General features: G+C 40.6%; 1 protein-coding gene across 15 annotated transcripts in view; it reads left to right on the top strand.

Moving 5' to 3' along the window:
- Positions 1-250: 250 nt before the first annotated feature.
- MEF2C (myocyte enhancer factor 2C) overlaps positions 251-11839 on the top strand; it is a 132896-nt gene continuing 121307 nt past the window's right edge. For 12 of the 15 annotated variants that reach the window (XM_030467301.1, XM_030467298.1, XM_030467306.1 and 9 more), the window contains exons 1-2: positions 251-429; positions 10478-10576. The gene's annotated coding sequence lies outside the window, so the exon portion shown is untranslated. Of the gene's footprint in view, positions 430-5859; positions 5928-7127; positions 7362-10477; positions 10577-11839 lie in introns of those variants that run through there. The other 3 variants (XM_030467299.1, XM_030467300.1, XM_030467305.1) reach the window with 3 other exon arrangements.

Below are 11839 nucleotides of genomic sequence, written 5' to 3'. Positions count from 1 at the left end.
TCCTTCTTGAAGAAGCGGTTCCCGGGTAAGACGACCGATTTGATATTTTCCACTTGAACTCAGAGGGTACTTTGCAGGGGGACAGCAATGCTGTATTCCTTTGCCAGCACTGACAAAAGTCTGCTTGTCAGCGATACCTTTTACAGCTAAATTTACTCGGGAGTGACAGAAGCAGGTGCACCTTGCCCTGACAGACACTTGCGCGCCCGCATCACGCAGCCTACAGGTCAACAACCAAAGGAGAAAAAGCCCGAGGCTGCCGAGCAGAGAGTGAGTGAGGCAAACACAACCCAAACTGGGGGGTTTCTCTTCAAAGCCAGCTGGTCTGGCTTTATTCTACAGGAATTTTTTACCTGCCGGTTTGATCAACGAAGCCCTCAGCAGGTGCTGACGGGTACAACTTCCTGGAGAAGCAGAAGAAGGGCACTGGTGAGTTTTAATACGGGAAATTATTAAAAAATAATAATAATGATAATTATCCTCGAGTCTTCGGAGTGGTTCTGCTTGCCACAGCACTGGGGAATTCAGCTCGTGGCTATGCTCGCAAAGCTTTCTTCAGGAGAAAGCAGATAAGCTTCGTAGCACGCTTCGCATTTTATTTGATATGGTGCTTGATTTTAGCTTCTGCTGCCAAGAAAAGTTTCTTGAAAGTGACTGGGTATTTATAGTCAGTTTCTTTCAAACTGTTTCTATGAATCTGAATGGAAAGAACACAGAAGATTACATACAGCAGCACCAGAAGCCAGACAGCACTGGGGGTGTACTCTGTGCCCCCCCTCCCCAGTCTGCATCCTTTAAAATAAACGAGTTATCCTGGTAATTTCCAAATAATTAGAAAGGCTGTGTTGTCTGTAGATTCTTGCCAGTATTTGGAGCTTCAGTGGAGATTCTAGAGCCTTAGAAACTACTTCTGAGCACCAACATAAGATTACTTTGCAATACGGAAAGAGTGAAATTTAACAATCTTGAGAACATTTTACAAAACTCATTAATCAAAAGGATTATCACACAAAACTGTCGCCTTCCACTAAAGTGAAAAGGTAAATTACAGAACAGAGGTTAGATGAGAGAACTGCTTGGCACAATGCTTTTTAAAGATACCATAAACATAAACAATTTTTCTCATTTTAAAACCACAAATTATGCTCGTGTGTGTATTCTATAATTTGCTTAAGAGCTGGGGAACTAGACAAAGAGATTTATTTTTCTAGAACAGTAAGATTTCAATTAATGTGAAAACGTAGGAAAATGTGACCACACGTTAACATAAATATTTTGGAGGGGAGGAAAGCATTTTTATTATGATTTCTATTTCAAGAACTCATTCTTTTAACTTTGTTTCACAGTATTCATTACGAATTGTTGTGTTAAATTGAAAACATTTATTTACGCAAGTAAACAGGCAGAAAATTTGACCATATGAATCTTTTTGAGTAAACAGATCCCATATTCACAGTTCACATGCACACCATAGAAGACACTAATGGGAGAAAGAATCACACATCAATATCCAGTCAGACTGTTTCTACAGTGGATATTCCCAGTATGTCAAAATACTTATCAGCAATGGAGAGCCTAAGATTAGGATGAAAAATAACACATCAGGCCCTTTTACACATCCCTGATATCTGATTTTTTTTTTTTCAGCTAGCCTGTTGTGGTTTTGGGACCACTAGAGTTGACAGGGAATTATGAAACATAAAACAAAATAATAAACCCCAAATTGCCTTTGTACTAATCAATGCCTATAAAACCTCACTGCTTCATGCATAACATTTGTAATGTATGGAAAACAAATCCCCCAAACAGCCCTTTAAAACCAAGAAAAACACACAGCCTTTGGTTTAGAGCTTTTAATTCTGTATACTGTAAGTCTGTCAGCATTTTACTGTATTGATTTTAAAGGCTCAGAAACAGTAATTAATGTGACAAACTGCTGGATAATTTAATGAAATTCCATTAAGATATTTCACTGCATTTAGGGAAAAGACTGTTTTTTCAAATAAAACTTCAGTACAGAATATTTTACTTTTCCAGAAAAAGATTGTTTAATGTTGCAAAAAGTGGAGATTACATACTAGATAATTCATACCATTAAACTTAAATGAGTGCCTTTTATTGGTCTGTTTCTTATTTTTCTCTTAACAAGACTTAAGGACATTCAGTGACATTCTAAAGTATTCTATTATTAATGAAATACTGAGAGATTAAGAAATACAAAATCTTATTTAATTCACTAAAACTTTGCTACTATTTCAGTTAGAATCAACCCTAAAATGCCCAGCACACTCATTTATTTCTGTACCAGCTACTCCCCACAAAGAGCTCTCTCGTGCATTTTCTAAGCTAAGGCAGTTTATTCTACAACTATCTTTTTACCTCTTTTATTTTGAAAAGGTACAGTCTATCTCACCTTACCACCACATCTCTGTCTTTCCCAATAAACCCAAGCTTTAGTGTCAGGAACACATCCATATTCCCTATTCCATAGTGCATGTAAATACAAAACAGGATTTAACCACAAAGCTTTGGCAAAAATCACAGTGTGGTGACTCTATGTCATGCACTTCAAAAGTTAATTCAAGGCTTTTCATACAGTATTTTCAAAGCACATCATGCTCCCTTCTTTCACTGGTCAAAACTGGACACTGTTCACTGAAGGCAATGAAACTGTATTTAAAAGTTAGGTAAGAAGACAAACTGCATGATAAACATTAGGGGGCAAAAGGGAAGATTTGAGAATTTTGGAAGAATTGTCTTAATGACTGCTTCGTATGTAAGCAGGCAGATTTTCCATTTTTTGTTTTGCAAAGGGTGTGTGTATATATATGTATGTACATATATATACACACCTATGTATGTAAAGTGTGTATGTACATATATATGAGTATATATATATATTTATTTGATAAATATTTTTCCCTTGGTACAGTAAGTAAAATCTTTTTCTACAAAATATATACCATTTCTTTCATGGACTTTAATTGATTCTTTTTTTTGTTAAAAAAAAAAGAAAAAAAAAATTGCTGGTTATCAGTCTGAGACCATCTCCCTGAAAAATCAGAGGAAAATCATCTCTCCTCCTTGCCAGTCTTCTGGCAAGGCAGGGAATCTGCTGCCTGGCCTGGGGGCTTTACCACCCCTGAGCCATTGCAAGTGGCTGCAGATGGACCCCTCTGCAGCTGCTCCCCACCCCATCCCATTCCCATGTCATTCCCACCCCTGGCATTCCCAATACCACTCCCATCTCCTCCCTGCTTTCTCATTTCAAAAATGCTGCTGCACTGAATGGCTCTCCACAAAGAAGGTAAAGTGGACAAGCCCTTGACACCAAGTACAGCCACACAAGACTGCTAAATGACTTGCCCCTTCCCATGAAAGTACTAACAGCTTACTGCACAGCAAAATTGGGGTTTGCTCCTCTGTAAGCAACTGTTATTATGAGGCAAGTTCTGAAAGCAGCTCTAAAAAAAAAAAACCACAAACCAAAAAAACCCAAAAAACCCAAAATTCAATAAGGGCAAGAGCAACAGTGCATTCTATGCATAACTCTAAAGGCACTGAATTCTAAATCTAGTTCCAGCTTGCAAAGGGTAAACACCTAGATTTAATCTCAGGTATACTGGTTTACTGGGAGTATGTAAAATAACCATACAAAATGACCAAAACAACAATTTCTGCTTAATTCCTAAATACATACATAGTAATTGTAGTTCTACATATACGTAATTAAAAGTTGTGCTCTAAGCATATGAAGTTCATCCCAATGTTAATGCAGACAATGCACTGTACCCTGAAATCTGCATCTGTCAGGACAAAATAATGAGAATTGAATAGTATGATACCCAGCCATTAAAGATTAATTTAGCAAAACAAACCTTTCTGTATCTGGGTTGTTTGGGGTTCGTTTGGTTGGCTTGCTTGTTTGGCTGGTTTGGTTTTTTTTAAAAAAAGCATTCCCCCAGTAATTTTCATCTGTCTCTACTTAGTTTTATTGCTATACCAATAATAATAATGGAAGTCTCTAAAAATCAATGGTTCCTACAGTTTTTGCATCATTTTTTCTTTGCTTTCTTATGTGGTAACTCTCTATCCAGTATAACTATATGCAAATAGCCCTTTCAAGCCATCTCCTGAGTTTGACACTGTTACAGAAGAATGCTTGCTAATAACAAACTATCAGGAATTAAAAAAAAAATTAATGAAGATTCTACTAACGCTGAGAAAAACAGAAAAAATTCTGAAAGAATCTATGTGTCTATCAGGAGAGAGGTCCTACCCTTGGAAAGACACAACTCTCCATTTAATTACGTGTCCTTGCACCGGCTGATTTCATTAACCATTCAATCCTCAGCCACTATGCTTTTGATAGCACTTTAGATCCAAGGCACATACAACCTCACTGAAATGAGATTTTGGTTTGTATTCTTCCTCAGAAATATGAGAGAACTGGCTCCCACTTCAGGCAAAGAAACACTTGTTCCTTTTGTTCCTGGGAGAAACGATTCCTTAAATAGTTTCAGAACTGCAAGGTTTAATCAGCAAAAACGATGCACGAACTCCTCACTGAATCTCACTTTAATCCAGAAATTCTTAACCTATATAACCCAATAGTGACAGTGCTTCTTAGATTATTTCTGCCCATGTGCCTTCTGCCCTGTCTCCACCCTACCTGATTACCTACACCCCAAAAGACCCTTTGGTCTCACTTAAGAGCTAAAAAAAATCTCATAACTCCCTCCCAAATATTCTCCTTTAACTCTGTCAGTATAGCTATCTGCAAAGCCACGGCTGAAATCAGGCATTGCTGGACTGATCAGTGCAGGCTTTCAGAATGCAGCATCCCAGAAATGGGATTTAAATCTGCACCGTGCAGGAGCTGTGCAAAGATGCTCAAACTAGATCACAGGACAGCAACAATAACTTCAGATGAAATACATCTAAACCCAAGTACATCTCCAAACATGACCTCTGAGGCTTAGCTTCCTTCTAACCTCAGTAATATCAACTTTTTAAAGTGCTTCCATGGGAAGAGTTATAACCAATGACATCACAGCTGGAGGCTCATGGAAGTTTTAATACAGACTAAGATAAGTGGCACAAGTACATCTAAAAGCTGACCCAACTATTGTGCAATTACATTTTATGGCCACAGAGGTTACAAGTTCTTCTTCACTTATCAACAAGAGCTGTCAACCTTCAAAAGGCCACTCTAAAACATCTAATAAAAGTTTTATATTAATTATTGTTTTGCTAATAGGCATACTAATATTACAGCAGCACTTATGACACACATTTACAGATCAACACTTGAGCTAGGAGCTGTTCAAATGCAAAACAAAACCAGGAATTTAGTACTGAAGAGTTTGCAAGGGCTTAAAAACAATGCACTTTCTCAAAATGTCCAGAAAACGACTTATTATTGCTTGATCTCTTGCTTGATTATTGCATGCATATCTGTGTAATATAGTTTGCCAATAATACCTTTAATCCCTCATTCTATACATTAATCTATTGTTACTGCATTATATATTCAATTTATGCTGCAAATATCATATAGCATACTCTGTTATCACAGGCAGGATGACTGACCTTTAAAATTTGCATATCATTTACTCCAACTTTGGTTCCAGAAAGTAATATGCTATTTGAAATCAAGGCAAACTGGCAGAGAAACAGCCAGAAAGCTGCGTGATTATCCGTAATATATCTCAAAGTCTAGTCTGGTAAACTGGGAATTGGGCTGCTCAGAGAGAGAGGAAAAAAAAAAAAAATTAAAAAAAATTTCCTCTTCTATTTGGGAATACCATTACAGCAGCTTTTCCTGTGGCACGTTGGAACCTGTACCTGTAGGCAGGACAGGGAACCATAGTGGCCTCCAGCAACAGGAGATGAAGTTGACCAGTGTTTTCCTACCCTCTGAACAGGTTTGATTTGCATTTTGTTTGAATTGTGGCTAGGGGTCTATCCAAAACAAATCTCTACTTTGCTTGGCCCTCAAAATTACCATGAATTTCATTGTCTACACAGATGCAGATGCTGATCTAATTTGTAGCAGCTGCAGAATACTAATTAAGCCTTTTCTGGCCATCTATGGCTGTCTGCTTCTATATCACATCATCATGCAGTGCAAGAGAGACAAATGCTTAAGTGTCCCACAATTAGCAAGGGGGTGCAATCATATTTTTTTGTTTTGGGTTGTGCGTTTTTTGGCAAGATATCTGAAAATATCACAATACCTTAGTCAGGCAATTCCATTTCAGGAAAAGGGAAAGAATGCACAGCCTAAAAAAAACCTTTTCCCCGACACCTTTCCCAGAATGAAAGAGGACCAAAGGGAGATTCTCTTTATTCAGCTGGGGGATATCACATGGACAGACAAATGCTGTAGCATGAATGAGAAAGCTGGCTCTTAAGTAAAATGCTATTTCTGAAACTTAGTATCTGGGAACCTTTCCTCTAGGAGGAAAATAGAGGGAACTGTGCTACCAGACACTTGTTTTGAGATGGCCAGCTAATGTGAAAAAGTTTAAACCTTCTAAAGATGCATAAAGTAACAATAAAACAATGAAATACAAAGGGATCTCCCTGTGCATCAAGGGTAGAGGTTGTGAGAGATACTAGAAAAAGAAGATTTTAAAGAGAGGGAATCCTAGTGCTCTACTTGGCAGATGGCAGAAACCTACCTGATCCCTCCTATAAATTCCAGAACTGGCTTGATTTAGTTTCTGGACTGAGGCCCTTCAGAACAAAGAGTCACCAAAGTGCAGTCTCCCTCCAGTGTGCTCTTCTGTCTTAGCTAACGAGCTGAATAGTAAAAATACTCTATTTCTTGGGTGAAGGCTGTTTAATAATCTAGGCAGACTTTAGTCACAGTTGTATTAAATCATACGATAAATTACACTTCCACCAAATGCCTTGCTTTTTCAAAAAAAAATGTAATATCTCTGAGGCATATGAAGATGCAGAATAATCAGACTGATGAACAGCAGTTCATGAAAATGACAACATTTCCAAAATTATGCTTCAAATACATTCCTGTACTCAAAACCCTTTTAAGATGGGGAATTGATTCTAAAATTTCCACTCTAAGCTCATATTTGATCTATTTTTATATTTTTGCATAGGAAAACGAAACAAAAACATGTTTAGCCTGAAATTTCACCTTATTATGCCAGAAAATACTGCAAAAGGGGAGAGAGGCAGAACTGAAACTAGTTACTGAGCTTCTGAGTTTGTCTCAGGCTAAACTTTGCTTGCCGATTTCTGACTGCCACTGAAGAACTTCAAAACCCTTGGTACATTTCTTCCATGCAAGCCTAGACTCATTTTTGGAGTCCCTAAATCTCAACAGGGGAAAGGTCAGTAGGTTAAATTCTTCCTTTAGTTACACTTCAGTAAGATTATTGACTATAAGAACTGTCCCTCTAAAATACATCTGTGTGTGTATATATATATATATATAATTCTGTATACATTTGGTGGAATGTTGTCATAAGATGACGAGGATATTTGAATATCTTACAGAGAGACAGTGGCTGGTACAGGAACTGGAGTTACAGCATATTCAAAGATTAAATCTGAGGCAGGAATAGGATCTGGGTGGCCCTAACGTCGGGCCAAGCTTCCATTTTAAGGTCTCGTTTGAAACCTAACAGCCTGCATTGGATTTCAGCTGACTTCAGAGGACTTTCTTTGCTGTGTATGAGCTTCACTGCATGCCTCTTCCATGCCAAGCACAAGATTCAACACTGCTGCAGCCATTAACTCCTTCAGATGCAAATTCAGTCTGATTTTCAAACAACTGACAGACTTTAAGCATTAGTTTATCTCTAAAAAGCACGTGTGGTGAACAAAAGTAGTAGTTATCTCTAGGTCCAGGTCTGACTCTATTATTAGTCTGTGCTGTCATTCACAAAGGAAAAAAATACTATTTTTACACTTTTTGTACAACTTTTTGTACAATTTTAGTAGTATTTAATCCTCGAAAGAAAACATACTTGTCCATGAAGAAGTTACCTTCTATCTAGTTCTACAACAGTTAAAAAGAAACAAAACAAACATTACAGTAAAAAATTCTTGGATAAAAATAAGCTTCAGACAACTATTTATGAGATATTTAAAGGGTAGTATCAACTTGAAAACTACATTTTCAGACACTGCCTTTTGTAACAATGAAACACTTCAGATTACTAGAACTGGATCAATTTAGCAAAACAAACAAACTCCTTTTCAGTTGCTGACTTAGTGCATTTGGCAGCCTTTTCCCCTCTACAATCAGCCTCTTCCCTGCAAAAGCCCTTGAAAATATCGGCAAGGGAGCATGAAAAAAAAATCTCTTTTTTTTTTAAAAAAGGGGGATGGTGAAAAAACAACTTTCCAAAAGCCTGGAAAGTAACAGATAATGCCCCAGATTAGTCCACCTCCAAGCTTTCCATTGAGACCACACTTTACACTTTCCAGATGCTGCTGCCCCAACTCCTGACATGGCTCCAGTGCATGCCTGGGCTCCTGACATCCTCCCACTCCTTCCCACCATCATAGGGTGCCAAAATGGTTTGGGTTAGAACAGACCCTAAGGATTAACCAGGTCCAACCATCATGCCAAGGGCAGGGACACCTCTCACCAACTCAGGTTGCTCCAAGCTCCATCCATCCTGGCCTTCAACACCTCCAGGGATGGGGCTTCTCTGGGCAACCTGAGTCAAGGTCTCACCGCCCTCATAAAGGATTTTTTTTTCCCCAATATCCAATCTAAATCTCTCCTCTTTCATCTTGACACCATAACCCTTCATCCTATCACTCCATGCCCTTGCCTCAAGCTCCCCTCCAGCTTCCCCATAGCCCTGCCAGACACTTGGAAGGTGCTCTCCCTGGAGCCTTCCCTTCTCCAGGCTTGAACAACCCCAGCTCTCCCAGCCTCTCTTCACCTGTGAACCAGTTTTAACCTCACCAGCCCGTCTCCATCTCCTGCACATCACACCCCTCCCTGCAGACCTCTGCCCACCTCCTACCTCCCCCCTATGGCTCCCACCACCCACACACCCCGGGGCTGGTGGCCACCAGCATCCTTTCCTCCAGCCTAGCCCTTGACCACCAAGATTTTTTACTCTGCTGAGTGTTCGGCATCATTTATTCCAAAGCTTGGAGAGGCGGGAAACGGAACTTCGGAGTGGCCCGATGGGGACGGGACTATGGGAGACGGGTGGGGAACCCTCCCGCCGCTCGCTTTCTCGGCGGCAAAACGCAGCCCCGTCACTTCCTACCCCTTCCTTTCCCCTACCCCCTCTTCCTCCCCTTTCCAGGGTTTCCGCTGCTCCTCTCCAGCCTCTTCACACACACACATTACCCCCCACGGGACCACCAGCTCTCGCATTTAGCCGAACCCCGGCCGAACTGACACCACACTCGCCCCCCCCCCCACCCCCCCCCTCTCCGCCTCAGCGCCTTCCCGCGGAAAGAGGGAGGAGGAGGAGGCGGCGGCTCCGGCAGCACCACCTCAGCACAGCCGGAGCGCCCCCGGGGGCCCTGTTGTATCCAGCACCGCCCCGACAGATTCTCCAGCACACATTTTGGCATCTTACCTTTCCCCGCCGGGGTCGGGGGGAAACCGAGCAGGGCCCCTCCGCCGGGACTGGAGGCGATGTCCTATGCGGGGTGGGAGGTGCGGGGGGTAATGGAGCGGGAGGGGGAAGGTGGGGGGGCGGCTGTTTGGCCGCGCTGCCTGAGGAGATGGCGGCTTCTCCACTCCCGCTGCCCGCTCCGAGCGGGAGAACAGCCCGAGCCGGCAGTGCACAAACCAACAGAACCACAGACCAACAGAACCACAACCCAGCAGAATCCCCGACCTCGGGGAGGTGTCGGGGAAATTTGTGTCCAGGGGGATAAGGGGTCGGGGCGAGGACCGGAGGGGTTAGGCTTCTCCAAACCCAGGTGTTCTTTGGTGTTCTTGGACCCCTTCACCACAGGTGCACCAAAATTGGGCTAAAAATGGTTCTACCGTGGTCAGCCCGTGTTGCCTTCCTCCAGGCAGGCCCCAGGAGATGTGTCCCTGGGTGGTGGCACAGCTGTCATTAAGGAAGGAATGGGTATATCAAGCTTAAACATTATAGCCTGTGGCCCGGGCTTATAAGTTGGTATTTATTAAACAATGAGACAGCCGTGTTTTCCAAAATGCATGTGAAAGCATAAATAGTTTTCTAAATACCACCTGGAGGATGACTACTGCCCGGGATCAATAGTTTTGTAATTTTATTGATAGTGTAACATCCCTAAGGTAGCATTCAGATGGTGCTTATTACAGCTTCTGAAAACATCAACTTACTTACAGGTGATACTCCTTTTAGGCCTAAGTGCACATCAGTAAAGCCTTGTATTCTTTTTATAGAAATTGTTTCATACGTCTCTTTAAATATGTTTAAGTACTATAAGTTTGCATTTTAATAATACACTACTTCTGTGCTTTTAAATATCTAAGGTGCCGAGCAAGAATTGTAAACTGTGAAGTAACTACTATGGGAAAGTCTAAGTAAAGCATTGGAGGCGGATGATTTTGACAATAAAGAGGGTGTATGTGGTGAGTGTTTAATATTTATTGCATTTAATATTACAAAGTACTATTTATTGTTTTCAGATTTAATGTTAAAAGCAAAGCCTGGAGAGCAAGCTCTGCAGCATTATGTACTTACAGGTACACCTGTGACAAAGGCTTTCTGTAATCATTCCTTGATATGTATAACACCATTTTAGTAATGGCATGCCATTTTATTTAAAGTTCATATGTCAGCTGTGCATACCTTGCAAATATATTTTTTGTGTGTGTGATGAAATGATTTTGCAAAGAATTTCAGCTCTTTGCAGTGATTTACAAAGCATTTAAGTGGTGCTCCTGGAATATAAATCCTACTATCTTTGAAATTATCTGAGTATACATCTTTTGTTCAGTATAAAAGCATATGGATTGAGGGAATATTCTGAATGAATGAAGAACAAATACAGTACTGTTGAATAATTTTGTGGGGTAGATTAATCTATAGCCTCGATTTCTCTCAGGGTGGGTTGCTGTGGCAACCGCCCCAGCTCACTTTAAAATAATTTTGTAAAGCTCACTTCAAGCACTGCACCCAGCGTGGGCCAAGTTTAAAAGCAGCCAGACATGGGAAGAAGTGTTATACTGCATTGCTCTTACAAGATAGGGAGGTGGTGGAAGAGAGCGAGGCGTGGAGTGGAGTGGGGTTGAGCAGAACTTTAAACAGAAAATAGAAACTAAGCCACCCCAGGGTTAAGATGCAAAGGAGGTGGATCATTTCATAGTAACTTTACTGCTTTTCAGTTTAAACGCCAGTAAAAGATGTAAGCTGGCAGCCCTATTTCTCCTAAGAGAAAGATGTGTTCTGCATCCACAAAAGAACAAAACCAGGCTTTGATAAACATCTTCAAAGGAAATGTTACCTTGAGATAATCACACGTGCAAAGTGAAGAGAAATTTGGATGCACACTTCACTATTTGATGAATCTTTGGAGATCTGATTTTGTAATTATTGCATTTTAACTGGTGCCCCATTGTTTAAAACACTGCATGCCTCAGGTGGTGGATTAAGAAAAAAAAAAATTAGTTTGTCAGCAGACCTACGCGTGACCTGTGGACAGCAAAAAAGACTCGATTTGAGTCTTGTGCCAGAAATTCGAAAAGGGTGCGTTTGTGGAGTGTCAGTACAAGTACAGACACCAGAACAAAGGTTTTTCACTGTTTGAAATTATTCCAGGTTTTAAAATTAAATGCAGCGAAAGAGAGAAAACAATCCTAAACACTTCAAAAGATACTGCAGAAATTCATGCC

The sequence above is a fragment of the Calypte anna genome, chromosome Z (genome assembly GCF_003957555.1).
Source record: "Calypte anna isolate BGI_N300 chromosome Z, bCalAnn1_v1.p, whole genome shotgun sequence".
Lineage (NCBI taxonomy): Eukaryota > Metazoa > Chordata > Aves > Apodiformes > Trochilidae > Calypte > Calypte anna.
Note: the sequence above shows the minus strand (reverse complement) of the source record. Positions and strands in the feature narration are given on the sequence as shown.